The sequence below is a fragment of the Callospermophilus lateralis genome, chromosome 17 (genome assembly GCF_048772815.1).
Source record: "Callospermophilus lateralis isolate mCalLat2 chromosome 17, mCalLat2.hap1, whole genome shotgun sequence".
In the NCBI taxonomy this organism is placed as follows: domain Eukaryota; kingdom Metazoa; phylum Chordata; class Mammalia; order Rodentia; family Sciuridae; genus Callospermophilus; species Callospermophilus lateralis.
The window spans coordinates 67469991-67495761 of NC_135321.1; the positions used below are offsets into that span (position 1 = coordinate 67469991).

The window sequence follows — 25771 nt, forward strand, 5'->3', positions numbered from 1 at the left end:
CCCACTCCTCCCTCCCTCCCCCCACTCCTGTTATAGGTTCTTTCCTTACAGTTTATTTGCACTTCACAGTAGACAATTTTTCCTCCAGTGCAGCCATAGAGCCAGGTCCTGGCACATACTAGGCAAGTGCTCTACCACTGAGACCAGCCCAGCCCACAGTCAACATTCTTATCTGCCACCTGATCTCTTCCTGAAGGTAGCTGCCCTCTTCTAGGCTTTTCGTGTTTCCCAATGACCCTGAAGGAGGAGTGAACCCAAAACCCTTGACTTAGAACCCATGTGTGTCTAGATTAGCATGTCCCCCTGCAGTAGCTCACTGTGACATCTGCCTTATGCCCTTGTTTCCCCCAGTTATTCTGCTATGTGCAGCGGCTCATTCAAGCCTTCCTGAACCTGTACTCTGCGGGAAACATGCTGTTCCGGACCTGGACTGCCGAGGTCTACTGCTGCCCCAGGAATGGCATCTCCATCTGCATGGACTTCCACTTGGAGTTGGTAAGCCAGTTGACAGAGAGTGGGGACGTCACCCAGCTCCTGGAAGCCCTCTGCAGGCAGATGGAGCACTTCCTGGAAGACTGGAAGGAGCTGGTGAGCAGAAAGCGCAGGGAGCACTTCTACCTCAACTTCTACACGGCCGAGCAGCTGGTCCTCCTGAGCACCGAGCTCAGGAAGCAGAGTCCCAGCGAAGCTGCCCTCATGATGCTGTCCTTCATCAAAGTCAACTGCACCCCAGCTGATGTCTTAAAAGCCACCAAGGGGTTCAGTGAGGCTCCCAGACACCACGTGAGGACAGTGATGGAAAAATTACCTCCATTGCAATCCGCTGAGATCAGCCTGGTGACCAAGCTGAGGGCCACCATGGAACAGTTCCTGGAGAGCATGAGTGTCTTTCTGCCTGGCTGCCTGGACCTGGAGGCCCTGGGCCATTGTCTGGCTCGCCTGGCCAGGATGGGCAGGCCTCCTGTGGAGCGGTCTCTCCCCATGGGCCTGCAGGCTGGCCAGCCCAACCTGGTCTTGTGTGGCCATTCTGAGGTGCTGTTGGCTACCTTGGCCATCTACATGCAGGCCCCAGGTCAGCCCCTGCCCACTTTCGATGAGGTGCTACTCTGCACCCCAGGGACCACATTTGAGGAGGTTGCCCTGTTCTTGCACTGCTGCCTGGCCCCGGTTTCCCAGGGGCACGAGGGCTACAGCCTGCTGTTTGCGGATCAGCTGAGCTACGAGGTGGCCTGCCAGGCAGAGGCCTTCTTCCGCAGCCTGTGCACACAGTGTCCCCGGGAGGACTACCAGCTGGTGGTGGTCTGCGTCGCGGCACGGGAATGGTGCTACCTGCCCTCAGCCTTTAGCCAGTACAAAGTCCACCTCATCCCCCAGGCACCCCTCCATGCCATCCAGGACTACCTGGCACATCACTACCAGGTCCCAGCACAGACCCTGTCGGTGGCAGCTGTGTTCAGAGACCGGATGTGTGTGGGGTTCGTGGCCTCAGAGAGAGCCGGAGTTGGTAATGAGAGCGCTGGGGTGGGAAGGCAGGGCTTCCCAATGACCCCTGCCTCTGCAGCAGTGGGCACCTCAGATGACACCTCTCTGCAGGTGGGAAAGTGAGTCTCAGGAGGGTCTGACTCCCTGCAGTCAGTGCTTCCTCTAGAAGGGGCCCCCTTTCCACCCAGGTTGTAGTTTCTGGGAGCCCAGCTCCTCCTGGCATGGACTTCTCTGCAGGTCACTTTTTTCTTGTGTAAACTCTTGACCTCTTCTGGGTCACATTGGTGTGATCAGAGGAGGCACAGCTGCTCTGGCTCCAGGAGAAGAGTGCTTTGCACCCTCCCTTCAGTCACTGTCATGTGTCCTTAATAAGAGGTGGTGACTTCCATTTTGTTGATTTCATCCCATGAGCATCACTGTGCCCTGTCAGGACAAAACCTGCCCTCCCCTCCCTGCTCAGGACATGCCTCTGCTTTTACTTTATTATACTTCCACTGCTGTCCTCATGGAGAATGCCAGGATGCTGAGTGGGTGACAGCTAGGGACTCTGGCTTCATGGTGCAATTATGCTCTAATCTGATGTTCCATTGCATCAGTTTTGATTTTTACATAGAGAAGTAGCTGTTTTTTTTTTTTTTTTTTTTTTTTTTTTTTTTTAAATGGGGATTTACCTCAGGGGTGCCCTATCACTGAGCCATATCCTCAGCCTTTTTTATTTTTTATTTTGAGACATGGTCTCACTAAGTTGTTTAGGGCCTCACTAAGTTGCTGAGGCTGGCCTTGAATTTGCAATCTTCCTGCCTCAGCCTCCCAAGCTCCTGGGATTACAAGTGTATGCCACTGCTCTTGCCTAAGAAGTAACTTCTAATCTCTCCGGATTCTGTTCCTCTTGGTCCATGGGCTTGGGATCTCATTTCCTTATTTTAACATTACAGGGAAGTCTCTCTATGTGAAGAGATTGCATGAAAAACTGAAAAAGAAGTTAAATAGTGAAAAGGTGCCTTTAAAGATTGTTCGGTTGACTGACACTCAGGTGGATGAAGGCCGCATCCTGGACTCCCTCCTATCTTTCTGGGATGCTCAGTTTCGGAAAACGCCTATGATATTCCACTTTGATGTGACTGCTTCGGTAAGTGCCTATATGGCAGCTGAATGGCCACATCAGAAGGTGTAATTCCAAGGGCCCTACTTGCTTCTCCCTGTATGAAGAGTCCCTTCTTTTTACACCTACCTGTGGTCAGTACCCTTCTCTTCAGGAACAAGACAGGAGGGTCCTGGGGGTTGAAAGAAATGGTTGGCGTTTGTGTATTTTCAACTCATGCTTCTCTGTCTTTAGGTACAGACTGGAACTTGGGTTTTTCTTTTCAAACTCCTCATTTTACAATACCTAATGGATATAAGTGGGAAAATGTGGCTTCGGAACCCATGCCATTTATATATCATTGAAATCCCAGTAGGAAATTCAGTACTGCCAAAGAGGTCTTCAAAGCTGGTAAGCACACAGGGCATTTGCAGGTGATCACAGCACACCTTTGCTGCTGTGGCCTATGGCCTGAGTTGACACATCTTAATTGTTTCCCACTTTCATGTTAAGGGAGCAGCGAGTATGTGTAAGGTGAAATGCATGCTTAGACTTAGATCTTAATGATATCTGGAATGAGAATGCTCTCGTATTTATTGATTGGCAGCGTCTTGCATTTGTCTGGATCTGTCAGATCCATGCTATGTCTGGGTTGAGTCTCACCTGTGCTGAGTATGCAGGAGATTCCTCTGTTGATGGCCATTGTCTCTTTTCCTGCCAGTGAAGATAGCAGGGCGACTTTGCACATAGAAAGCCATTAGCTGGTGGGAGTTCTATGGTCGCACATGTGTTCGTGCTTGGAGGAGAGATCACGCCACAGGAGACTGGGTTGGAAATGGATTCCTGGTTAATAATACAGCTACTGTAGTTGAGCTTCTTTAATACCCTAAGGTGCAGATGCCAGCCTCTGTGAATGAGAGGCTGCAGAATGCAAACAATCGCTGTGTATTTAAGTGATTGTTTTCATAAAGGCCAATCCTGAGTAGATCGCGTGGAGGGTTAATATACATGGGCATCTTTCAGGAAATCAAGTTCTAAGTTATATTTATGTCTCTCCTTTGCAGAATTCACATGCCCCCCAGTTTAGTTTTCTTGACATCTTCCCCAGAGTCACCTGCAGACCTCCCAAAGAAGTGATAGCCATGGAGCTGAGCCCTGAGAGAAGTTTCAGAGAGCCTGGAATGGACGAGAGAGAATTCCGCAGTGCCACTTTCCAAAGACCTTACCAATATTTGAAAAGATTCCATCAAAAACAAAACCTAGACACATTTCAATACCAAGCAGGCTCTGTTGAAGGTACCCTAGGGGAGTGCATCCAGCACCTCCTCATATATTGTGGGGTCATCAACCCCTCCTGGTCAGAGCTCCAGAACTTTGCTCGGTTCCTCAACTGTCAGCTCAAGGACTGTGAGGCCTGTATGTTCTGTAATCCAGGCTTTCCTGGATTTACACTACCAGGCTTCAAGAATTTTGTGGTCACCTTCATGATCTTCATGGCAAGAGACTTTGCCACACCAACGCTTCATATCTCTGACCAGAGCCCAGGGAAGCACATGGTCACCATGGATGGGGTTGAGGAGGAAGAGCTCACCCCCTTCACTCTCTGGAGGAGGTGGGAGTCAGAGCCTCACGCATATGTGTTCTTCAATGGTGACCACGAGACCATGACATTCATAGGCTTCCATCTTCGGCCCAATGAGAATGGCAGCGTTGATGCCATCAACCATCTCAATGGGGAGATAATCAGGAAAGATGTCATGACACAAGAACTGTACAAGGGGCTGTTGCTTCAGAGGGTGCCCTTTAATGTTGACTTTGATAATCTGCCCAGACATAAGAAACTCTTGAGACTCTGCCAATCACTAGGAATTCCTCAGGCCCTTGATCCCGATGAAACATATGAGCTTACAACAGACAACATGCTCAAGATTCTGGCCATTGAGATGCGATTCCGCTGTGGGATCCCAGTTATCATCATGGGAGAAACAGGCTGTGGGAAAACCAGGCTCATTAAATTCCTTTGTGATCTGTGGCGTGCTGGTACCCAGGCTGAGACCATGAAGTTGGTCAAGGTTCATGGAGGAACAACCACAGCCATGGTCCACTCCAAAGTCTTGGAGGCTGAGAAAACTGCCTTATATGATAAAGACCAACACCAGCTGGACACCATCTTGTTCTTTGATGAAGCCAACACAACAGAAGCCATAAGCTGTATTAAGGAAATCTTGTGTGACCAGACCGTGGATGGCAAGCCCCTGGAGAAGGACTCAGGCTTGCACATAATAGCTGTCTGCAACCCTTACAGGAAGCACTCCCAGGAGACCATCTGCTGTTTGGAGTCAGCTGGTTTGGGGTACAGGGTCAGTGCAGAGGAGACAGCAGATAGGCTGGGCTCTATTCCCCTCAGGCAGCTGGTGTACCGTGTCCATGCCCTGCCCCTGAGCCTGATTCCTCTGGTGTGGGACTTTGGGCAACTGAATGACACTGCTGAAAAGCTCTACATCCAGCAGATTGTGCAGAGACTGGTGGACCACGTCAGGATCAGTGAGGACGAGACTCATGTGATCACAGAAGTGCTCTCTGTCTCTCAGAGGTTCATGAGGAACACTGAAAGTGAGTGCAGTTTCGTCATCCTCCGGGATGTGGAGCGCTGTGTGAAGGTGTTCACATGGTTTCATGGCCGCAGCGAGATGCTCTTGGTGAAGCTGAACACCTTTCTCTGTGAGACCAGAGTCAGCAAAAATAACTTCAGGAGAGACTCCGTCCTCTGGTCCCTGGTGATGGCTGTGGGGGTCTGTTACCACGCCTCCCTAAAGGAGAAGGAGTCCTACCGCAGAGCCATTTGCAGGTATTTTCCAGAACCATATGACAACAGTGGGGTCATCCTGGACGAGATCACGCATGCACAGGATCTTTTCCTGAGTGGGGTGCCTCTGAGGAAAACCATAGCCAAGAACTTGGCTCTGAAGGAAAACGTCTTCATGATGATCATCTGCATTGAGCTGAAGATACCCCTCTTCCTTGTGGGAAAGCCTGGCACCTCCAAATCTCTTTCCAAGACCATAGTTGCAGATGCCATGCAGGGCCAGGCCGCGCACTCCGCTCTCTTCCGCAGCCTGAAGCAGGTCCATCTGGTGTCGTTCCAGTGTAGCCCCCACTGCACCCCACAGGGCATCATAAACACTTTCAAGCAGTGTGCTCGCTTCCAGCAGGGGAAGGACCTGCAGCAGTAGGTGTCTGTGGTGGTGTTGGATGAGGTTGGCTTGGCAGAAGATTCCCCCCAAATGCCCCTGAAGGCTCTGCACCCACTGCTGGAAGACGGGTGCATTGAAGGTGATCCTGCCCCCCACCAGAAAGTCGGCTTCTTAGGTATTTCCAACTGGGCCCTCGACCCTGCCAAGATGAACCGGGGCATCTTTGTGTCCCGCGACAGCCCCAGTGAGAAGGAGCTCATAGAGAGTGCCAGAGGGATCTGCTCTTCAGACAGCCTGGTGCAGGACAGGGTCCGAGGGTACTTCGCTCCTTTTGCCAAGGCCTATGAAACAGTGTGCAGCAGGCAGAACAAGGAATTCTTTGGGCTTCGCGACTACTATAGCCTCATCAAGATGGTCTTCGCCACCGCCAGAGCATCTAACATGAAGCCTTCTCCACAGGATATTGCACAGGCAGTCCTTCGGAACTTCAGTGGCAAAGATGACATCCCTGCTTTGGACATCTTCATGGCCAGTTTACCTGAGGCCGGGTGTGTGGAAGAGGTCAGCACCCTGGAGCTCATCAAGCAGAACATTTGTGGGAGTATGCAGAACATACTCCCAGCAGTAGGGGAACCGGAAGAAGCTGAATCCCACTACTTGCTCATACTGACCCAAAACTATGTGGCCCTGCAGATCTTGCAGCAGTCATTCTTCAGTGAGGACCAGCAGCCCGAGATCATCTTTGGTTCCATTTTTCCCTGGGACCAGGAGTACACCCAGATCTGCAGAAACATCAACCGGGTGAAGATCTGCATGGAGACTGGCAAGATGGTGGTGCTGCTGAACCTGCAGCACCTCTATGAGAGCCTGTACGATGCGCTCAGCCAGTACTATGTCTACCTCGGGGGCCAGAAGTACGTGGACCTCGGGCTCGGCACCCATCGCATCAAGTGTCGGGTCCACCCTGACTTCCGTGTGATTGTCATTGAGGAGAAAAATGTGGTGTACGAGCAGTTCCCCGTGCCCCTCATTAACCGGCTGGAGAAGCACTACCTGGACCTCAGCTTGGTGCTGCAGGGGTGGCAGAAGAGCATTGTGCAGGAGCTCATGCAGTGGGCAGAGCAGTTTGCTGACGTGAAGGCCCATCAGTTCCTGGCTGGGCACAAGTACAGCCCTGCTGACGTCTTCATCGGCTACCACTCTGACGCCTGTGCCTCTGTGGTACTGCAGGCTGTGGAGAGGCAGGGCCCTGGGGACCTGACACAGGAGCTGTATCATAGAGTATCTGAGGAGGCCAAGCTGATCCTGCTGGACTGTGCCACACCAGATGCTGTGGTGCGGCTGAGCACCTCCACACTAGGTTCATTTGCTGCACAGACCCTGTCCCAGGAATACTGGAACAAGCAGCAGCACCACTCCTTTGCAGATTTCCTCCAGGCCCAACTTCACAATGCGGACCTGGAGCGCCACGCCATCTTCACAGAGGTGACTGCCCCCATAGCCTTTCCTTTTTCTTTCACCCAAGAGCCCTTGCTCTCTGGTGCCAGAAGGTCTCAACTCCATTTAAGGCACTGTTCAGAAGGAAAACCAGTATGTCCCCTCCATGTTAGGCAAAACGAGGATAAGTCCATTTTTGTCTCTCTCACCTGTTTGTGAGCAGAGCTCTCCTCTGACAGCAGCACTGGGCACAATGTTCACTTCCCAGAGTGCTGGGCCCACCCGGGTTATAAGTGATTGGCCTACTTCTCATTCTTGGACAGCTTCTCATAATGGACGAGGTTGGTTCTCCTTAAAGACACTGGCCCGCTGGGAGGGCTGACTGTGTATGTGTCAGAGGCAGAGGGATCCTTGGGGCACAGGTGTTGAGTCTTAATTTGCATCTGTGCAGGAGACCAGGAAGGGACTGCTGACAGAGCTTGAAATTCAAGCTGTGAGTGCTGGGTTGTGGGGAGGGGATAGGTGGAGAGACATGTGGAGGGCCTTGTAGATAGCCTTGAGCTTGGTCTTGACTGCACAGAGAGGAGCTATGAATGAAAGTGTACGTAGACATGCCCCAATGACTGGGTGATGGAAAGACAGTGGAGTAAGAGAGTGACATTGAGAGGATAGATCTGTCAGGAAGTTCTGGCATGGTGCAAACTGCAAATGGTTAGCTGGCAGCATGGGTGGGCTGATCATCAATTCCATGGAGGGTGGCAGGAGGTGGAGGACAGCCTTCCTGAGCTCACTGTCACTTTGTGCTATCATCATGGAGTTCCCAGGAAGGAACGATGGGTTTGGGAGCCAGTGGTGACATCTGTTTTGAATAGGTTTGGATGTCTGCTGTGTGGTTGGATGTAGGAATAGGAAGCTTGTCAGTAAGGACAGGCCCAGAGAAGGGGACTAGATCCAGGTGGAGTGACACATGCCTATAATCCCAGTGGCTTGGGAGGCTGAGGCAAGAGGATTGAGAGTTCAAAGCCAGCCTCAGCAACTTATGGAGGCCCTAAGTAACTTAGCAAGTCCCTGTCTCGAAATAAAAACTAAAAGGAAGGGTTGTGTTATTGCTTAGTGGTTAGACACCCCTGCATTAAATCCCTGGTACAAAAAAAAATGGGGTCTGGAGAGCTTATGTGCCTGGTGATGTCTGGGTTTGCACTATGGGGTGTGGTCCATGGCAGAGAATGGAGAATTACTGAGGGGAGGGAGCATTGCCAGTGGCTAACTCCTGATAGCATGAAATAAGATTACAAGAAGAAATGGCATTGTTCTGAACCCTAAAGGATCAGGAGGCTCCCAGGTAGGGAAAAAAGCAAGAAGAGAGACATTGACCTCTCAGGAGGAGATCAAAGCATCTTTTAGTCAGGGCAAGTATTCTCTCGGCCATCTGTTGACCCTGGAGGTTCTGCTTGCCTCAGCCACTCCTTGTATATAAAAACTGCTCTGGGTTGGGCTTCTTTCTGTCTGAGTGCCCACTGGCCCTGGGTTCTGACCTGGTGCTCTGTGCTCTTGCTTAAATTCTGCTGATTGCTTGTGTGCCCATTTTGTAGGTCACCACCTTCTCCAGACTGCTGACGAACTGTGACTGCGAAGCTCTAGGGGCAGAGGTGAAGGGCTTGGCCCCTAAGCCTGTGATCCTGTCACTGCAGCAGTTTGACACTGAGTACTCATTCCCCAAGGAAGTCCGGTGAGGTGCCCTGCCTGCCCCATCACCCTTGGCCCCTGCCCTGGGAACGTGGTATTGCATGCCAGGGTGTGGTAACCACTTGTAAGGAACTCTGAGTACTATGGAGGCTCATTGCTCAGCCTCCTGGTATGCCCCTCTGGCCCCAGTTGTAAGACAGCTGTGTCCGTCTGTCTCCTGAGCACTGTGTGGCCCTTTTCTTCTCCATTGGATTGCATCCTCACCTTGTGGAGGGAGACCCCACCTGGATGCTGGGTTCTGCATGGCCTGTGTTTCCCTTCACTTTGTGGAGTGTTATGATCCATGTTTTTGTTTGTTTTGTTTTTTGCTTGTGCTGGGGATTGAACCCAGGGCTGCTCTACCACTGAGCCACATCCCCAGCCCTAATTTTTATTATTATTAATTCTGAGATAGGGTCTGGCTGTGTTTCTGAGGCTAGCCTGGAACTGGTGACCCTCCTACCTTAGCCTCCTGAGCTGTGGCTGCCCGTGTTTTAGGACAGAGGACTCACTTGGGTGATTCTCTTTTCCTTTCAGAAGCAGCTTAATGAAGACAGACAGACATAAAATCCTCATTGTCCAGATGGATTTTGATGATGGCGCTCACAGTGTTCAGCTCATTGCATCAGCTAAGTATGTTCTCAGTAGTTTTCTAGAAAAACATAGGAAGCCAAAATCTCCCCAGGACATCCTGAAGAATTTTTTTCCATGAAAACAGTGTGGAAATAAGAATGACTCTCCCTCCCAGCTCCTGACATGGGCTAGAGAAGCTAGAGGGTAAAGGATGAAGGAAAAGGCCAGTAATGGCACAGAAATTGTGGAATGCAAGACCTGTCAATAATGGAATTTTTGTAGTTAGGAGAATGTGTTAAAGCTGTGTGTGCAGTCATTTACAGTCCTTTTTTGATCATTTTGATTTTGAATCACATAATTAAAATTAAAGTTCAGTCTGAGATGTAGCTTGGTGGTATAGCACTTGCCTGGCATGTCTGAGGCCCTAGGTTTGATCCCCAGTATTGCCTAAAAAAAAAGAAAAGAACTTATCATAAGTTTAAGGGCAGTAAGACTATATAAATAAATTAATATTTATTGAACATTTTTGTGGTGTTCATAAATCTGTTGCTTTAAATTGCTGTGTTCTGTTACCTCATGTAATTAAGAGTGACTTCTGCCCCTTTAAAGCACTGGGAGCCTAGTACAAGTTAAGGCCCAGCCAGATCCTATAGGGAGGTGGTCTGCGGCCACTGGGTGTGCAAGGGCCACCATACCACACTGTACTTTCTCAAAATGGGAAGGCCAGTAAGCCCCAACCTCTGGCATGTGGGTGCCCTGAGACCTGCAGGGCGGGTGGGGATTCTGATCAGCAGTGAGAGGTAGGAAGTGATCCTGCCAATTGGAAGCCACCCTTCTCCTCTCACGAGAGATGTGGTGGCCCCTGGAAATGTATGGAATGTGGTAAAGCCCCAACAGCTCCTGGGACGTGGCAGCCATCTCACACCTTAGCTTTTGCTCCATTGCTTGCTTTGTTTTGATTTTTGTTTTCTCAATAGGTATTCTGCTATTAATGAAATCAACAAAATACAAGGAACTCAGGGCTGCGTCTTCTTCTATTTCATCACAAAACTGTCCCAGATGAGGAATAGAGCATCCTACATGGGATTCCATGGAGGTAGGGCCGAAAGATGAGTGACTGCCTTTAAGTATGTCTGAGCTGCCTCTTGGGGTCCCATGCTGCATCTAGGTCAGACACCAACCCCATCTGTCTCTGGGCTTCTCTGGGCTCACTGTTCACAGCCATCGCTCTGGGACTTGCTGCTGCTGTGTCAGCATGGCCTGGTGTACCTCAGGAGTGCACGGGACACACTCCTGCTCCCACTCTTCATTATACAAATGACTCAGAGATCTTCCCCTTTCAAACCAGCCCTAGTGCTGACTCCTTTGCCTGCTCCTGGGAAAGTACTGTGTTCAAATCAGCCCATCCCTTTTTTTGTGGAAGGTCACCGGTTGGCTTATGTAAGACAATTGGTATTTTGGAAAGAGGGAAACAAGTTTAATAATTTTATAGATGGAAAGTCAAACTGTCAGCACCTTGCAGCACTTTCTAATTATGGGACAGTAAGTACGGTAAGATGAACGTAAAGAACTGTGAACAGGATCCATGGAGACTTTGCATGACTATATAAATCAGCCTCAACACCCATGTTGATGGTGAGTGTGCTGATGTGATGTAGGGGGTCTGATGGGTTTTGGTGTGTTTGGGGATGTAGGCTTTGAGGTACCAATCATCACTCTGACAGTAGTGTGATTGAGCATCTGGACAGAGGTGTGCCCCTACTCATGACAGACAAGAAGAAAGCAGAAAGATATGAGAAGACTTGGAGACTTTGTTCTTCACAGGGCTGTGGCAGTCTGTGCACATTGATGACCTCCGAAGGTCCACAGTCATGGCTGCTGATGTGACTAAGCTGCAGAGTGTCACCATCAGCCAGCTGTTCATGCCAGGAGGCAGCCCAAAGTGTGAGTTGCAAGGTGACAGACTGCAGAGGTGGGGGCCGAAAGGCAGGTGAAAGGTGCCAAGTTAGGCAGCCTCCTGTGAAGCTGGAGTCAGGGCTGCCACATTTGAGTCACCTTTGAGTCTTGGCACCTGTCTGCAGCAGGAACTCAGAATGTGGCACTGAACTGCCTGGCTCATGGTCAACATAACCAGAGCCTTGGGAAGGCCAAGGAGCAGCATCTAGTGTATCAGCTGGTGTGCTGTGGGTCATGTGCCAGCCCTCAGCCCAGGCTGTGGGGCACCTGACTAGTGGATGATGGATGTCCCCTCAACTGGAGCTGCCACTGAAGCTTGGGACAGGAAACCCTGGTGAGGCTCAGCCTAGGCACAGACCTGATACTACCTACCCCCTTCCTTCTCCAAGTGGTGACTTGATTGTATTCCCTTCATTTGCAGCGAAAGGCAACCAGGAGGAGGTGATGGAGGCAGAGACCAGCAAGTCAGGGGAGGTGGCAGAAATGGAAATGGAAAAGGAAGTTTCTGAGGAGATGGAATGGGATACTGCGGACCTGCGGGGCAGTGAAGTGAGTTCTCCTCTGTTCCCCTGTTGGCTGCAGGTGGCTGATCTGGAGAAGCACAGGCAGCTGTGCCAGAGTCAGACTGAGTCTTGCCTTCTCTTTATGCTGGAAGTGTAGGGGACTTACCAGGACAAGATCTGCCTTTCCCTTCTTTATGAAGGCTCTTAGTTAGCTCTAGGAGCTGTCCCTCAACTACTGGCCAAATTCGAGATGTCAGCCATCACCTTGCCAGTGGTCCTCTGGGGGTTGGGCAGTACACAGGAATCAGCCGGGTGAGGTCAGTAGGTCAGCTTCACCATGGAGACTGGTCACTGCTGATTTGGGGAGCTGGACACCAGGCCACCTTCTCGTGTGGGTAGCGTAGCTTTCACCCTCCCTGGACATGGCAGCAGCAGACGATGTGCTGTCTCCCTTGGCAGGCACAGGTCCTGGACACCACCAGACTGCTGAGGAGCTATGTGCAAAGTGCCGTGGGGATGCTCAGGGACTAGGAGAGCTGCCCACGCAACATGAGGAGAGTCACCATCCTCCTCAGCCTCTTGAACAGGGATAGTGTGTGCAGTGGTATGAGTCATGTCCCTGCTTCTCATCCTAGTCCAGCAAACCCTTCCTGAGCAGTGGGAATCAGTTGGCTGAGTATGGAGAGCTGCCCTTCTAGGTTTCTGTGGCTTGGCAGATGCAGCTGGCATAGCGGGAATCTCAGGACATCTCATGAATTCTGCTCTAGAGGTGGCCTGGCCAGAGGACCTGTAGCTTCCCTCTGCGGGAGAACTGGTCAAGCAGCACAGCAGAGCCTCCAATTTGGTGCCCACAGGTGGACCAAATTATGTCCTTTCTGCCTTTTCACAGCCGCGTTCTTGCGGATATCTAAGATGCGCCTCTCTTTCCTTCTAAAGAAGCAAGAAGAGAACCAGCTCTGCAGTCTGAAGGAGTGGGTGGGGCGAGAGGCTGCGAACCAGGATGTGCTCCAGGAGGCCGGCACCTTCAGGTACTGCAAGCAGTGGGCAGTGCAGGGACCTACTATACCATCCCAGGGGAAGGAGCACACCAGGTGTTTCTTTCTCTACCTGTGCAGGGGGCAGAGCTATGTTTTTGCTCCAAGAGCCCAAAACAGACCTGGATGGTGGGCATGTGTGGGTTATTGGCCATGCAGGTGGTGGTCCTAGGGTGTTTATTGGCCACCGGGATGTTGGTCTTGGTGGATTGTTGGCCACCTGAATGGTGGTCATGGGGATGGTTGGCTTCCTTTCTCTGATTTTGTGTCCTTAACTTTTTTCATAATAGAAAACTTTAAAAAAAATTGTTCTCAGGATGTTGGCCAGCATGTCATAAATCAAAGCCAGGTTTTCCATTCAAGGTTATTGAAATTGAGATGGTTATGTGCAGGGAAGTAACAGAAATTATCTTCCCATCCCTACAGCTTGAAGTAACAGCAAGTACAAAAATAGGACCCAGGAGTGTCATTTATTATCCGTAATCATTTATTATCCTATAATACCATGACCCTTTTCTTCAGACTTGAGACAACCTTTGAGGAGCCTGTGCTATGGGGACAGGAGGGTTGCTCAGGGTCTCAGATGGAGGGTCTGAGGGTCTGAAACCACCTGTTGGCAGGATGATCTTAGGCCACTGAGGTTCTCCAGGTCCCTCCAGCTCTGCCCTTCTGACCCCCTGGCTCCAGGCCTGCTGCGCCACGTGGCCCACAGGGGGAATGTGGGCGAAGGCAGAGTCCTGGGAGGCCAGGACCCATGGGTGCTGGCTTCCTCACCACAGGAAGTTTTCCGTTTCAAGTTCGCTCTGCAGTGCTCCTTGACTTCTTTCCTAGTTACATTATCTGAAGGAAGTTTGTGAGCCCAGAAACTGAACATGCTTTTGTCTCCCTGAATGGTCTGTCTCCCTTTCCTAGCACATGTCCAAGCCATGTCCCATCGCCCCTTTGCCACTGTTGCTCTGGCCTTGCTGGGTTTGCCAGCCTCCCTTTTCACTGCCCCATGGTCTCCACAGCACCCGAGACCAGTTTCTTCCCCATGGTCACCAGCAACACCCAAGAACAACTGGACCTGTTTGCATGGTACCCTCAATGCTCATTTCTGAGGCTGGCAGGATGTCATGACACTTCACCAGCACTGTGTGTCCGGGACTTAATGTCACATACCCTTGGGGCTAGATAGCCAGCCTCCTTGGAGTCCTTTAGGCCAGGAGTCCTCTGGTTTTTAGTTCATCATGTTATGTAGCCTGTTGCCTTCATTTTTTTTTTTTGATTCTCAAGTTGTTTTAAATTTGGTCTCTTGGAGACCCTCTGTGGTGACTGTTACTCTGGAGCACTTTTCAGGGCTCTCAGCTGCTTCGGCCCAGGGCCCCTTTCACCGCCTCCCCCACATCCATTGTGTGTGTTCTAGTCTGGGGTCTTAAGTCAAGGTCATTGTCCTTGCCTAATGGATTTTTTTTTTTTTTCCTCAGTAGATGTTTTTAAGTTATCTCTAGAATCCTGTGTACTATATATCCAGGAAAAAAAAATTCCCTACAAAGGGCTTCACTTTTTTCCCCCAAAACAAATATTTATTAATTCTTGTCTTTTATCATGAGTAAAAAATATATCATTTTAGCATGAACGTGAGATGTAGTTAATTCAACCAATTAAGCACTGTCAGTCTAAAGTACTCAGGGTTAGTTACAGAAACACCTATAAGAAAAGCCGAATTCTAGATAAACATGTTTTCTTATTTAACTTTGTATCAAATTTAGTTTGGTCTCTTCATCTTTATTATATTTTATCTATAGCTGCTTTTTTTTTTCCTTAAAATATTCATTTAATTTTTTTTTAGTGAAGTTGGTTCTTATTTGATTTGTTTATAGAACCTAGTAGGCTTGTTCTGAAAAAAATTATATAAAAATGCAGCAAATATTTCTTCAAGGCACTAGTTACTGTTATTAGATGTAGAATTAAGTTCTATTCAGTCCTGCTAACTAATCTTAAGACAATTGCATTTGTGAATCTCTTGTACTTAAAAGTGATAGAAACTTCAATTTGCAGCCCTGGCTTGTAAGCTAGATGGCTTGTTGACACAGAGGAAGGAGGTGTCAAGAACAGCACTGGCTGTGATACTGAGCCACTGTCCCCTATCCCTTGTCCCACTCTGCTGCAGGCATACCCTTTGGAAGCGAGTCCAAGGCACAGTCACGCCTCTGCTGGCCAGCATGATCTCTCTCATCGACAGAGATGGCAACCTCGAGCTTCTGATCAGACCAGACTCACCAGCCTGGGCCCGGGACCTGTGGATGTATCTTTTTAGTAACACTAAGTTGCTGAACATTCCGCTTGTGATGAATAACATAAGGTGAATGAAAATCCACACGTCACCCTCAGTAGCTCTCCTGGGCTTGAGAATGTAGGCTCTGTTTTCCAAGGAACGTTTCGCCAGCTCCTTCTACATCCTAGAGGCCATGGCATGCTGCAGGCCTTTGTTCCATCTCCTCTCTCCTTATTTTCTTCTCTCAGGGCACCTGTGATAGCTCAGAAAGCCGGGTTAGACTCTGTGTGCAGTGGGGACACTGCCCTTTGGAAAGAATATGTCCTTAATCATGCTCATGTTCCATTATGCATGATCTCTCTCATCGACAGAGATGGCAACCTCGAGCTTCTGATCAGACCAGACTCAGTATCCCTGTTTTGTGCGGGGCCTTCCCAAGTTTCCTGTTCAGATTGCAGGGACTTCAGTTGTGGAATGTAGGCCAATAAGGTGCAAGGGAGGGACAGGCGCAGGCACTGGAGACCTGGTTCTGCCTGAGGCTTTGGGCCCCTCCTACGCCCTGCATAGGTGGCCTGCTTTCATTCTATCTATAAACAGGGGTTATGAGGTAGCCCACCAGTTCTTGTTCAGCAGGAGTCCTGGCCATAAAAGGAGACAGCAACTGTCTATGCAGCCTTGTTTTATTTTGATGTGGTGCAGGGGATGGAACCCAGGGCCTTACACATGCCAGGCAAGCATTCTACCGTGGAGCCACCTCTGGCCCATAGCACCTTCACCTCTCATTCACCTCACCTCACTGCAGATCCAAGAGTGAGATGTCCTCCATCGTGGTGCCTTCCCGAGGGTGCTTGCAACAGTGTCCCCTTCAGCTGGAGAATCAGGGACTATGTGGAAGAGCTCTGGGTCCAGGCCCAGTACATCATAGATGTAAAAGGTGAGACCTGCTCAAGATGGGCCCAATGCAGCCCTGGTGAAGCAGTCTTTATCCACAAAGACACTGCCTGACCATCAGTGGGCAGACAGCAGCCAGCACCTGGTAAATTCTGGGACTTGTAGTTTTCACACTTTGCATGTGGAATAGGCTCAAGTTCATGTCCTGCCTTCATTTTGAAATTTCTGCTGAAGGAGTGAGAGTCGTCAAGAAGTCAGAAGCCTGTAGGTCACACCATCAAGTGAGCCTGTGAGGTGATTTAGTAGTGTACTGACCAGCAGGCTGGTGAACTGGAGCATGTTCCAGCAGGGACGGGGCTTGCTACCTGCTGCAAGTTGACCATTCCTGTCCTGAGGCTCAAACCCAGGAAAGGTCCCCTTTAAGCTTTCTCAGCAAATTCTAGCAATGAAAGTGTGTCCCCTTCTTCCATGCTAAACCGTTCATCCATCCTGAGTCACACAAGCTAGAGAGTGTGTGCTTTGTTGTCACTTGCTGGGGGCTGAGTTTGACCATAGTCATTCCAGAAAAGCCAGTGGCAGGGCTGTGTTTTTGAAAGTCATCTTTCATGTACACATGAACTCATCTTTTCAACATTTACTTAGAGAACCAGTATGTTCAAAGTGAACTTGTTTTCCTGGGTCTGTATTCTGCTGCATATCCTAAACCAATGTGAAGCAGTCTGTTCCCTGCTGAGAGGGTGTTTCTTCACCTGGGGCAATGCCCTACCCAACCCTGCTGGTCCAGCAGAGTGTGCAGCTGGGAGCCAACTCCCCATCTGCTGGAAGGCAAATCTCCCTGGTTGGCATAGTCTCTGGCCCCAGCCCTGATGAATAGCCCACTCAGTCCTGATTCCCTAGGAACCCGGGGTTATTGGAGCCCATTACACTGAACAGTTGTGCAGCACAAAACTCAGATTCCCTCAGATATTTTTTCTTGTTGGGGCTAGCATGGCCTAAATTGAATGTTGATCCTGCCTTCCTTTCTGTGTCCCCTAGTCTATACATCCACCACTCTCCAGTCCCATAAGGCAACCAATATCACTTTGTCTCTGAGTCACCCATAGGGGCTGCTCTAGCCTATGGCTCTCCTTCCTGGGGAGCAAGCTTCTCTCAGCTTGTGGCTTCAATTGTCTCAAGCCACTCTGGCTTCCTCCCTGCAGGACGGTCAGATAAGTTAGTAGAAATCTTCCAGCAGACTCCCCTGGGCATGTTTCTTGCCAAGCTCCCTGGAGAGCAGCAGCAGGAGCTGGTTCAGTGCTACTTGAGGGACTTCTTGCTCTTCACCATGAGAGTGTCCACCTGGGAGGAGCTGAAGGTAGGTATCCACTCAAGGTCATGTGTGGAAATTGCATGGTCTGGACTGGGGGCAAACATGGGAACTCAGCTTTTGAGAGCTAGTGCTACCATGTAGGTTCATCTGCGCTACCATGTAGGTTCATCTGCACTTGTCAAGTGCCAGGCATTCATTAGAACAGAATGAAACCATGCAGAACACTAGGCTGAGAATGTCCCCTGAGCTTCTCAGAACACAGGGCCAACCCTCATCACTCCCCAAGGCCTCCAGGAATGCACATTCTAGTAACTTAAGAAGCTTTCCAAATTCCTTGTATCACCCCTCTTGAAATTGTTGAGTTTCTCTTGACAAAATTAAAATAAATATGTAACTGATCTCTTAAGGTAAGAATAATAAGTGAAATTCAGTGGAAAGATTAATAGGTTTTGTTTTTGGTGCTGGGGAGAAAACCTAGAGCCTCAGTCCCATCAGGCAAGTGCTGACTGCAGAGCCAGAGCCCAGCCCAAGATGGAAACTCAGCTGCCTGGTAGTCACACGCAGAACAGAAAAAGAAGATGGAGAATATGAGAGAATATACTCTAGCCAGCATGACGAAAGGTTAGCGAGGAGTTTGCGGAGAAGGAGCAGAATATACTCTTATTTTTAAAATGGGTAGAAGTCACAAGCCAGCTACACAGGGTGTAATTGTGCAAGTTTCTAGAAAGCTTTGCTCACATGCTTAGCCCTACCAGTGACTCAAGAGAACATATAGAGTCTCTAGATGCCAGTTGTACCTGCTCATCTGGCAAAACTGAGTTTTCAAAAAGAAGGGAGGGCTTACAGGCTTCCTGGGCAGATGCTGAGCAGTGGTCACATGGCAGGGTGATTGGAGAGCCTGCCCCCCCGCACCGCTACTCATCAGAGGCCAGGTAGGTGCTCACAGCAAGGTTTTCCTGCTTTTTGTCTGATTATGAAGAATTAGAAACAATTTAAATGTCCAATAAGTGAAGAAGGGACAAATTATAGTATGTCCATTTTAAAATGGTTGTTTGCAACCATTGAAAAACAATGTTTGCACAGATGATGAGTGATAGAGGATTCTCATAATCTAATCTTGAGTGGAAAAAAATCAGGAACACAGTGATCTTGATTTGAGGATGATTCTGAGGAAAGGCACAGCTCAGAAAATGGCTAGAGGCTCTACTGAAAAGCAATTGAAAGATAGGAAGTCTGGGTTGTAATTCTCTTTTTTGTGATTTTTGAATAGTTCTGATTTCCCACAGGAAAACATCTCTATAATTTAAAAATTCATACTGAAAACCTTTCAAAACCCCAGTTTCTGCAGATGGCGCTGTGGTGCTGTGTCTGTGAGCTGCAAGCAGCCTCAGAGAGGCCCGAGGAAGGGCTCTACCTGCCGTGGGTGCACCTGGCCTATCAACATTTCAAGACCCGGCTGCACAACTTCTCCAGAATCTTGACCATCCACCCACAGATTCTACAGAGCCTCACTGAAGTTGTACAGAAGCAAGACATGGCTGGCAGTGAGATGGTATAGCCCCCCTCGGGAGGCGCCTGTCCCCAGGAGCACAAGGAGAGACCCTTTAGGGGCCTGGGAGTCAGCATAGCCCAGAGGTGTTGGGAAGAGCTGGCTAGTGCTTCCTGTCAAGACCCAAAGGAGCAGGTTATGAGCCTGGAATGCAAGGACACACTCTGCCAGGACCTCTGGTCTAAGGGGCCCTGTGGGGTCATGTGACCACTCTCCTCTTCCCACTAGATGTGTTGGCTGCAATGGCCTGTGCTGAAATGCTGATAAGAGACACCCTGAAGCCGAGTCCCCAGGCCTGGCTGCAGCTGGTGAAGAAGCTGTCCATACCACTGGAGCTTGTCTGCTCGGATGGGTACTTTCGAGGCAGTGGGAGCATAGCCAGAGCTGTCACTGCGGAGGTCAGGTGAGACCCAGAGCCCGGCTCTCCCTGGCATGCTCGGCCTGTGATCATCAGTGGACTCCAGGTCCTGGCACACCTGGCAGCAGGGTGAGCAGGTGCTCCTGCCACGGGAAGGACTCTTTGTGCACTCACTCTGCGCTTGATGAACCCTGTCAAGTGCCCGGCATCTCGTTAGATGCTTGAGAAAGAGGATAACCACATGCAGGGAGGCCATGGTGCCCCAGAGCCACAGAAAGGCAGGTTATTCAGCTGCACCTGGAGAACCACTGTGGTGGCAAGGAGCCATTAGAATGGACAGGGGCAGGCAGAGCAAGCAGAGGGGCAGGCCTTCAGGGTGGGGAGGGTCCCAACCTGTGCTATGCTGTGAGGGTCAAGAGGAACTCACTGTGTGCAGGATTATGAGAGAGTGAGCACAGAGGCTGAGCATGCTGAGATAGCAAAGTGAGACCCAAAGTCCTGCCTGCATGGAGAGCCGGGGGAGTGCTGAGGGCAGGGCTGGTGGATAATCCCTCCTGTCAGCTCGCCTTCCCGTGTTGCCTTACACCTGCCTTCTCATCCCCTCCTCCTGTCTCCGAGTTCTCTGTTGGAGCTGAGTGTGTAATACCCTCTTTTGACAGAACCCAGTGGAGTCGTGTTTTCTCCATTGCACTCTTTGTGGAACACGTGCTCCTGGGGACCGGGAGCCAGATTCCTGAGCTGGGTCAGCTGGTGACCAAGTACGTCTTCTCACTAGACAAGGTGAGCACTGGGCATGTCTCTTGGTGGGATGCAGAGACATGTGTTGTTCATGAGTTTGCCCTGCCTGATTGCTGTATCGTGGCATGTCACTTAGGGATAATAATGACTATGTAGAACGGGACTTTTGCAGGAAACTTGCTTGTGGATGCTTTGCAAGAGCTGAAGAGTTAGGCTCCACCCACCTCCAAGCTGACCTAGAGCAGGCCAGCATCCTAGCCCTCAGGGACAAAGTCACCACCACCCTGAGCAGGGTGAAAGTGATGCAGGAGAATGCCACTGCAGTGGGGGACTTCAAAATACACGCAATTCATTGGACCACGGGAACAGAAAACCACTGAGCCTTTGCTCCCAACACCAGATAAAGCCAATGATAGCACAACCAGTGCCCCTCAGAGAAAGCCACCATCTCTGTGGCCAGGCTGTCTGGCAACAATGGTCACTCAGCACAACCAGATTCCCACCTCTTTCACCCCATGACCTGGGCTAGGGTAACTGTTGTGTGATCTCATCCTGTGGTTGGAATGCCATTGACCTCCAGAGTGCCCACTGTCAGGGTGTCTGAGAAAGGCCATTGTAGACAGGTATGCAGCCTTTGAAATGCAGGCGGGCACACAGGAAATAGATTGGCATACCCAGACTTGACCAGAACGTCAGAGGCCTTGTGACTGTTGTGATTGCTATGAACTTTGGTGTTCACCAACTTATTTGAGGCCTGCTTTTACTTCTTTTGGATGTATAACTAGAAGGGGACTCACAGTATTAATTTATTAAATTTCTCTGTCTCTCTTTTTTTTTTGTCCTGGTGATGGAATGCAGGGGTGCTCTACCACTGAGCTACATCTCAGCCTCTTTTTAAATTTTGAGTCAGGATTTGGCTAAATTGCTGAGACTTGCCTTGAACATGTGATCCTCCTGCCTCAGGCTTCTTTATCACTGAGTATGTGCCACCTTGCCTAGTTCAGAGTTTTTTGTTTTGTTTTGTTTTAAAAATGAAGAATTTTAATAAAATTTAATAATGAAGAAGTTTGTTTTTAATAATGAAGAATAATGTTTTAATAATGAAGAGCTTTTTTAGAATACTTTTATTTATTCCTTTATTTTATTGTGGTGCTCTGGATAGAACCCAGAGCCTCACACATTCTAGGCAAGTGCTCTACCACTAAGCTACTACCCCAGCCCTCAGAGGGTTTAGATATTCATTGCCATAATAGCTAGTGATGCTGAGCTCCTTTTCTTGTGCTTCTCAGGTATTTATGTATCTTTGGAGAAATGTCTTAAGTCCTTTATCCATTGCTGAGTTGGTTTGTTAATTAACAAATCAAATTTATCAGGATAATAAACACACATCATTTCCAAGTTTGATCAATCCTGGGAATTCAAGGATGGCAAAAAAATATCTATGGATGTCATCAGTTATATAAGCTAAAAAATAGACTCTAAATAATAGTTTCAAAAGGTAAAGAGAGCATTTGACAAAATGTATGATTTAGAAAAAAATATACCCTCTGCAAAGTAGCAATAGGGAACTATTCTTACTTGTATAATGCCCTTATAGAACACCAGTACTAACACTGATACCACGGGTTACCAGTGACAAGTTTTGCTTCCTTACATGGTGAAGTTTGAACATTAGAGAAACACGCAGAGGCAAGCATATAAAGCATATTTAAAAATGGGTCACATAGACTTCTCCCAGAAGAGAGAAGGGGGCCATAGCCGGTATCCTGGTATCCCAAGAAGTGAGGGTGTTCTGCCTTTTTATATGTTCTAGGCTTCCTTTGTTCTCCTGTTCTCTTCTCCTTTATCTCTCTCCTTCCTGTGTAGGTGACTAGGCCCAGAAGATGCTTGGTGGGATGGCCAAAAGGTGAAAAGCAGATGGGCTGGAGGGGTCAAAGTGGAGTGATCTGGGCAGGAAGGGGGCTTAATTAAAACTCCCTATAGGGAGGGACAATCCCTGGGACAGGTTACCTTAGCAACATGTTGGAGCAGGGGCAGGTTATCTTGATGAGGGTGGAGGAAGTGTTCTGAAGGAATTAACATTTCAATCCTTCCATTCTCTGAATTGACCCATCAGCCTGTCTAATTCTGGCTTCAATATCATGCCTGACCACAAACTCTCAGAAACAGCCATTAAATCATTAAATTCACTATCCTGCATTGCTGAAGATGTGCATTTCTAAATGAGTGTCCTGGAGACACTTTGATTTATTTTGTGGTCCTCAGGTGGAACTCTGGGCCTCATTCATGCCAGGAAAGGGCTGCACCACCCAGCTGCTTCCCAGCCCAACTTCTTGTTTTTACTGAAGTAGACATACGCTAGACTGTTAGTACAGCACTCTTTAGAATCGTGAAAACCCAACTACACACTAAATATCCATTACTGGAAAGAGGTATCTGAAATATTCATGGGAGCTGCCATACAGTGGTTAATGCCAGTGATCTGCAGCTGATCTCCCAACCAGGAACTCACAGAATTGGGCCTGCAGTGGGGCCTCCCAGGCCACAGGGTTTAAAGGGCAGAATGGCACAGGACAATGGCAGGATGTTTACACAGGCACACAAGACCTCAGAGAAACTTAGGAATGTGGTTACCTGGGAGCGGAGGGGGGACACTTATTTAGAAAGGGCTGCCTGTGCTGCCACAACTGGATCTATGTGTTGTTACTTTAAAATATGATATAACCAGGGGTGGCAGTACATACCTGTAGCCCAGCTCCTCAGGAGGCTGAGGCAGGAAGATGGCTTAAGTCCAGGAGTTTGAGAGCAGCTTGGACAACACAGCAAGACCCCATCTCTAAATAAGTAAATAAATAAAACAAGATCTAAAGCCAATATTACAAAAATGCTGAGGTCTCTCAGAGCTTAATGGTGTGTAGCAATGGTCATTACATTATTATCATTTAAAGTTTGAAATTAATCAAGAGAAGGGAAGGGGCAGACCTGAAAAGAAAAGGAAGGAAGAGGGAAAATTTAGACACTGGGAATTTGGTTCTTCCCTTTTAAAAGCAGCAGAGCCACAAAGAGATAAAAGGATGGGAAACTCCTAAGAATCCCTGACGCCTTGGGCTGCCCCAAGGCACAGCTGACCCCTGCCCCTCCTCAATGGGTGCCACCCCTCACCAGGCCTTTCTCCTTCAGTGTGTTCAAGAGAACTCTGACCTCAAGACCCACAGGCCCTTTGAGGCTGTGATGACCATTCTCTGTGAGTGCAAGGAGCAAGCCAGCAAGAGCCTGGCCAGGTGAGAGAGGGTCTGGGCTCCAGGCGAGAGGGATTGCTGCGCCTGGGGTGCTGGCATCTGCCTTAGAGCCCATCACCTGCTTGGATTTCAGGTTTGGAGTGCAGCCATGCCTCATTTGCCTGGGAGATGCTCAAGATCCTGGGTGTCTGCCCTGTGGCCATGTGCACTGCTTGCCTTGCATCAAGATCTGGCTCGTCTCCAGGCAAATGACCTGCCCCTACTGTTTAACTGTCCTGCCAGAGGAGTTCTCTATGACAGTTTCCCAAAAGCACAGGTAAAACACTTTTCTCTTTAAAAGTCTTCCTCTTTTTTCTGTCCTTTTTTCTCAAATATAATATTCAGAAATTCAATTTCTATTAACCTCCATCTGATAAAAGCCTGGCTTCAGAGAACTCTCTGAAGTGAGACTCCCATTTGGGTACCTCAGAATTCCTCTCCCCAAGACACACATGTCCCGCAACATTTTGAGACAGCAAAATTCAGAAACTAATAAATGAAGCCCTTGAAAGAGACCCAAGAAACTTAGATACAGCTTTTCTGTCCTCCTTTTCATCTGAGTGGTGTGTACAGGGGTGGACTCCAGGCCTTGTGCAGGCTAGGCAAGCAAGCCCTATACCATCAAGCCACACACCTGCTCTTGCCCAGTGTTTGGGAGGTGCGGGAAGAGAGCTATGGTGCTGTGGGCTTCAGACCGTGGTCGTGCTCCATCACTGGTTGCTTTGCCTTCTTTTTCCTCCCAGTAAAGGGGTTCTGGGACAGGCTTTGTCTGGTTCTATGATGGAGGCGTTCCTGAAAGAGATGTGTGTAGAAACTGTCTGCAGTTTTGAAGACAAGCTATATCAACAGAAGTAGACACTTGCATCTGTTGATGTAAAATGATTTGCTGTCTGAATCTCAAATCATTCTGCATGCAGGGATTTGGGAACACTCTCTGAATCCTCTGACTGGGGTTTTCACTGTTTCCTCAGGGTGGCCATTGGGAAACATGCCCAGTTCCGGCAGATGTGCAACAGTTTCTTCATGGATCTGGTTTCTACCAAGTGCTTCAAAGACAGTACCCCTCCTCAGAAGAGTGTGATTGATGAGCTGCTGTCTCTACTCTTTGTGCGGAAGGAGCTTTTGAGGCATGCTCCCCAACGTGAGTTACTTTTTTCCTTCAAACCTTGATTCAGTTCCTCTTTGTTTTGTGCCATGATATGAGCAGTAGCACCTTTTTCTTTCTGGCTAAGGATACTGGGAACACACCAAGTCTCTCTCGCCATTTGATGATGCTGTGGATAAGACTCCTGTCATTCGCTCCGTGGTGCTGAAGCTGCTCCTGAAGTACAGGTGGGAGCGGCTCCCTGAAGGCACACTTGTCTGAGGCCTCAGCTTCTCTGGGCTGGACTGTGCTTGGTCTTTGTGCTGCCAAATATCCTAGCTCATGATCTGGGAAAGTTTCTTCAGTGTGAGGAAACCTGGTCTCTGTTGATTATGTTTAGACCCTGAACCCTGTGTGCATGTGAGTTGGGCATTGCCAGGGTCTGGTAAAAGTAAGAAGACAGAGTTCTGGGAAGGACCCTTGGTGTGGTGAAACATGCAGAACCCATGCATTAGGAATGGTGGTTCTGACCCTCACTTCATGGCCACCCCAGGGTGTGATTTGCAGGGTGGTAACTCAGACTGTACCTTACCCTCGGTGTCCTCCAGGTCAAGATTCCATAGCACGTGGATTATGTGTTTTCTCAGTTAGACACGCGGTCAGTGATGTTCACGCATGGTGTTCTCTGGCTGATCCTGTGTGTTCATTGAGCTTCAATTCTCAGCGTGCTGGCAGAGACCCTTTGGTGGGGAGGGGGTCCCAGACCTCAGAGTTTTAAAAAATAATCCTGAGACAGTAATTTGCCTATTCAACATGTCCATATTTGCAGTAACTTTGCCAAAGCTTCTTTGCATGAAGGAAATTGCAACCATAGTCATGGTCATCTTCTCCACTGTGTATATGTAGTTTTTCAAATGCCAGTTTCACATATGAGCCTTACTAAATCTCAACCCCTGAGGTTTCGATTTTTTAAAAATATTTCTTAGTTATGGTTGAATGCATATCTTTATTTTGTTTGTTTATTTTTATGTGGTGCTGAAGATGGAACCCAGTGCCTCAAACCTGAGGAGAAAGTGCTCCACCACTGAGCTAAAACCTCAGCCTGAGGCTGTGATTTTTAATGTTGTGTAGAAGCAGGAAATAGATCCAAAACATTGCATACCAGAGGACAGTGGTTATCTCAAAGAATTCCACTCCTAAATGTCTCCAGATAAGAATTGGCTGCTTTTCTCAGGCCTTGCCGTTTTGCCTGAACCAGTGACCACCAGACCACAGATCTCTGGTGATGTTGATGAATGTAGGTAGGTATCTACAACAACAGG

The 25771-nt window shown here is 49.0% G+C and overlaps 1 pseudogene across 1 annotated transcript in view; it reads left to right on the forward strand.

Annotated features, from left to right (window-relative positions):
• Positions 1 to 25771, forward strand: part of LOC143382708 (E3 ubiquitin-protein ligase RNF213-like) — an 83679-nt pseudogene that overhangs the window by 35982 nt on the left and 21926 nt on the right. The window contains exons 22-42 of the transcript XR_013154548.1: positions 352 to 1504; positions 2418 to 2611; positions 2819 to 2974; positions 3628 to 7242; positions 8787 to 8923; positions 9457 to 9552; positions 10470 to 10588; positions 11317 to 11436; positions 11876 to 11997; positions 12411 to 12555; positions 12841 to 12979; positions 15138 to 15329; positions 16045 to 16176; positions 17333 to 17487; positions 18782 to 18995; positions 19214 to 19394; positions 20009 to 20129; positions 23268 to 23368; positions 23460 to 23642; positions 24337 to 24506; positions 24598 to 24697. The product of XR_013154548.1 is annotated as an E3 ubiquitin-protein ligase RNF213-like (transcript). The remainder of the gene's footprint in view (positions 1 to 351; positions 1505 to 2417; positions 2612 to 2818; positions 2975 to 3627; positions 7243 to 8786; positions 8924 to 9456; positions 9553 to 10469; positions 10589 to 11316; positions 11437 to 11875; positions 11998 to 12410; positions 12556 to 12840; positions 12980 to 15137; positions 15330 to 16044; positions 16177 to 17332; positions 17488 to 18781; positions 18996 to 19213; positions 19395 to 20008; positions 20130 to 23267; positions 23369 to 23459; positions 23643 to 24336; positions 24507 to 24597; positions 24698 to 25771) is intronic.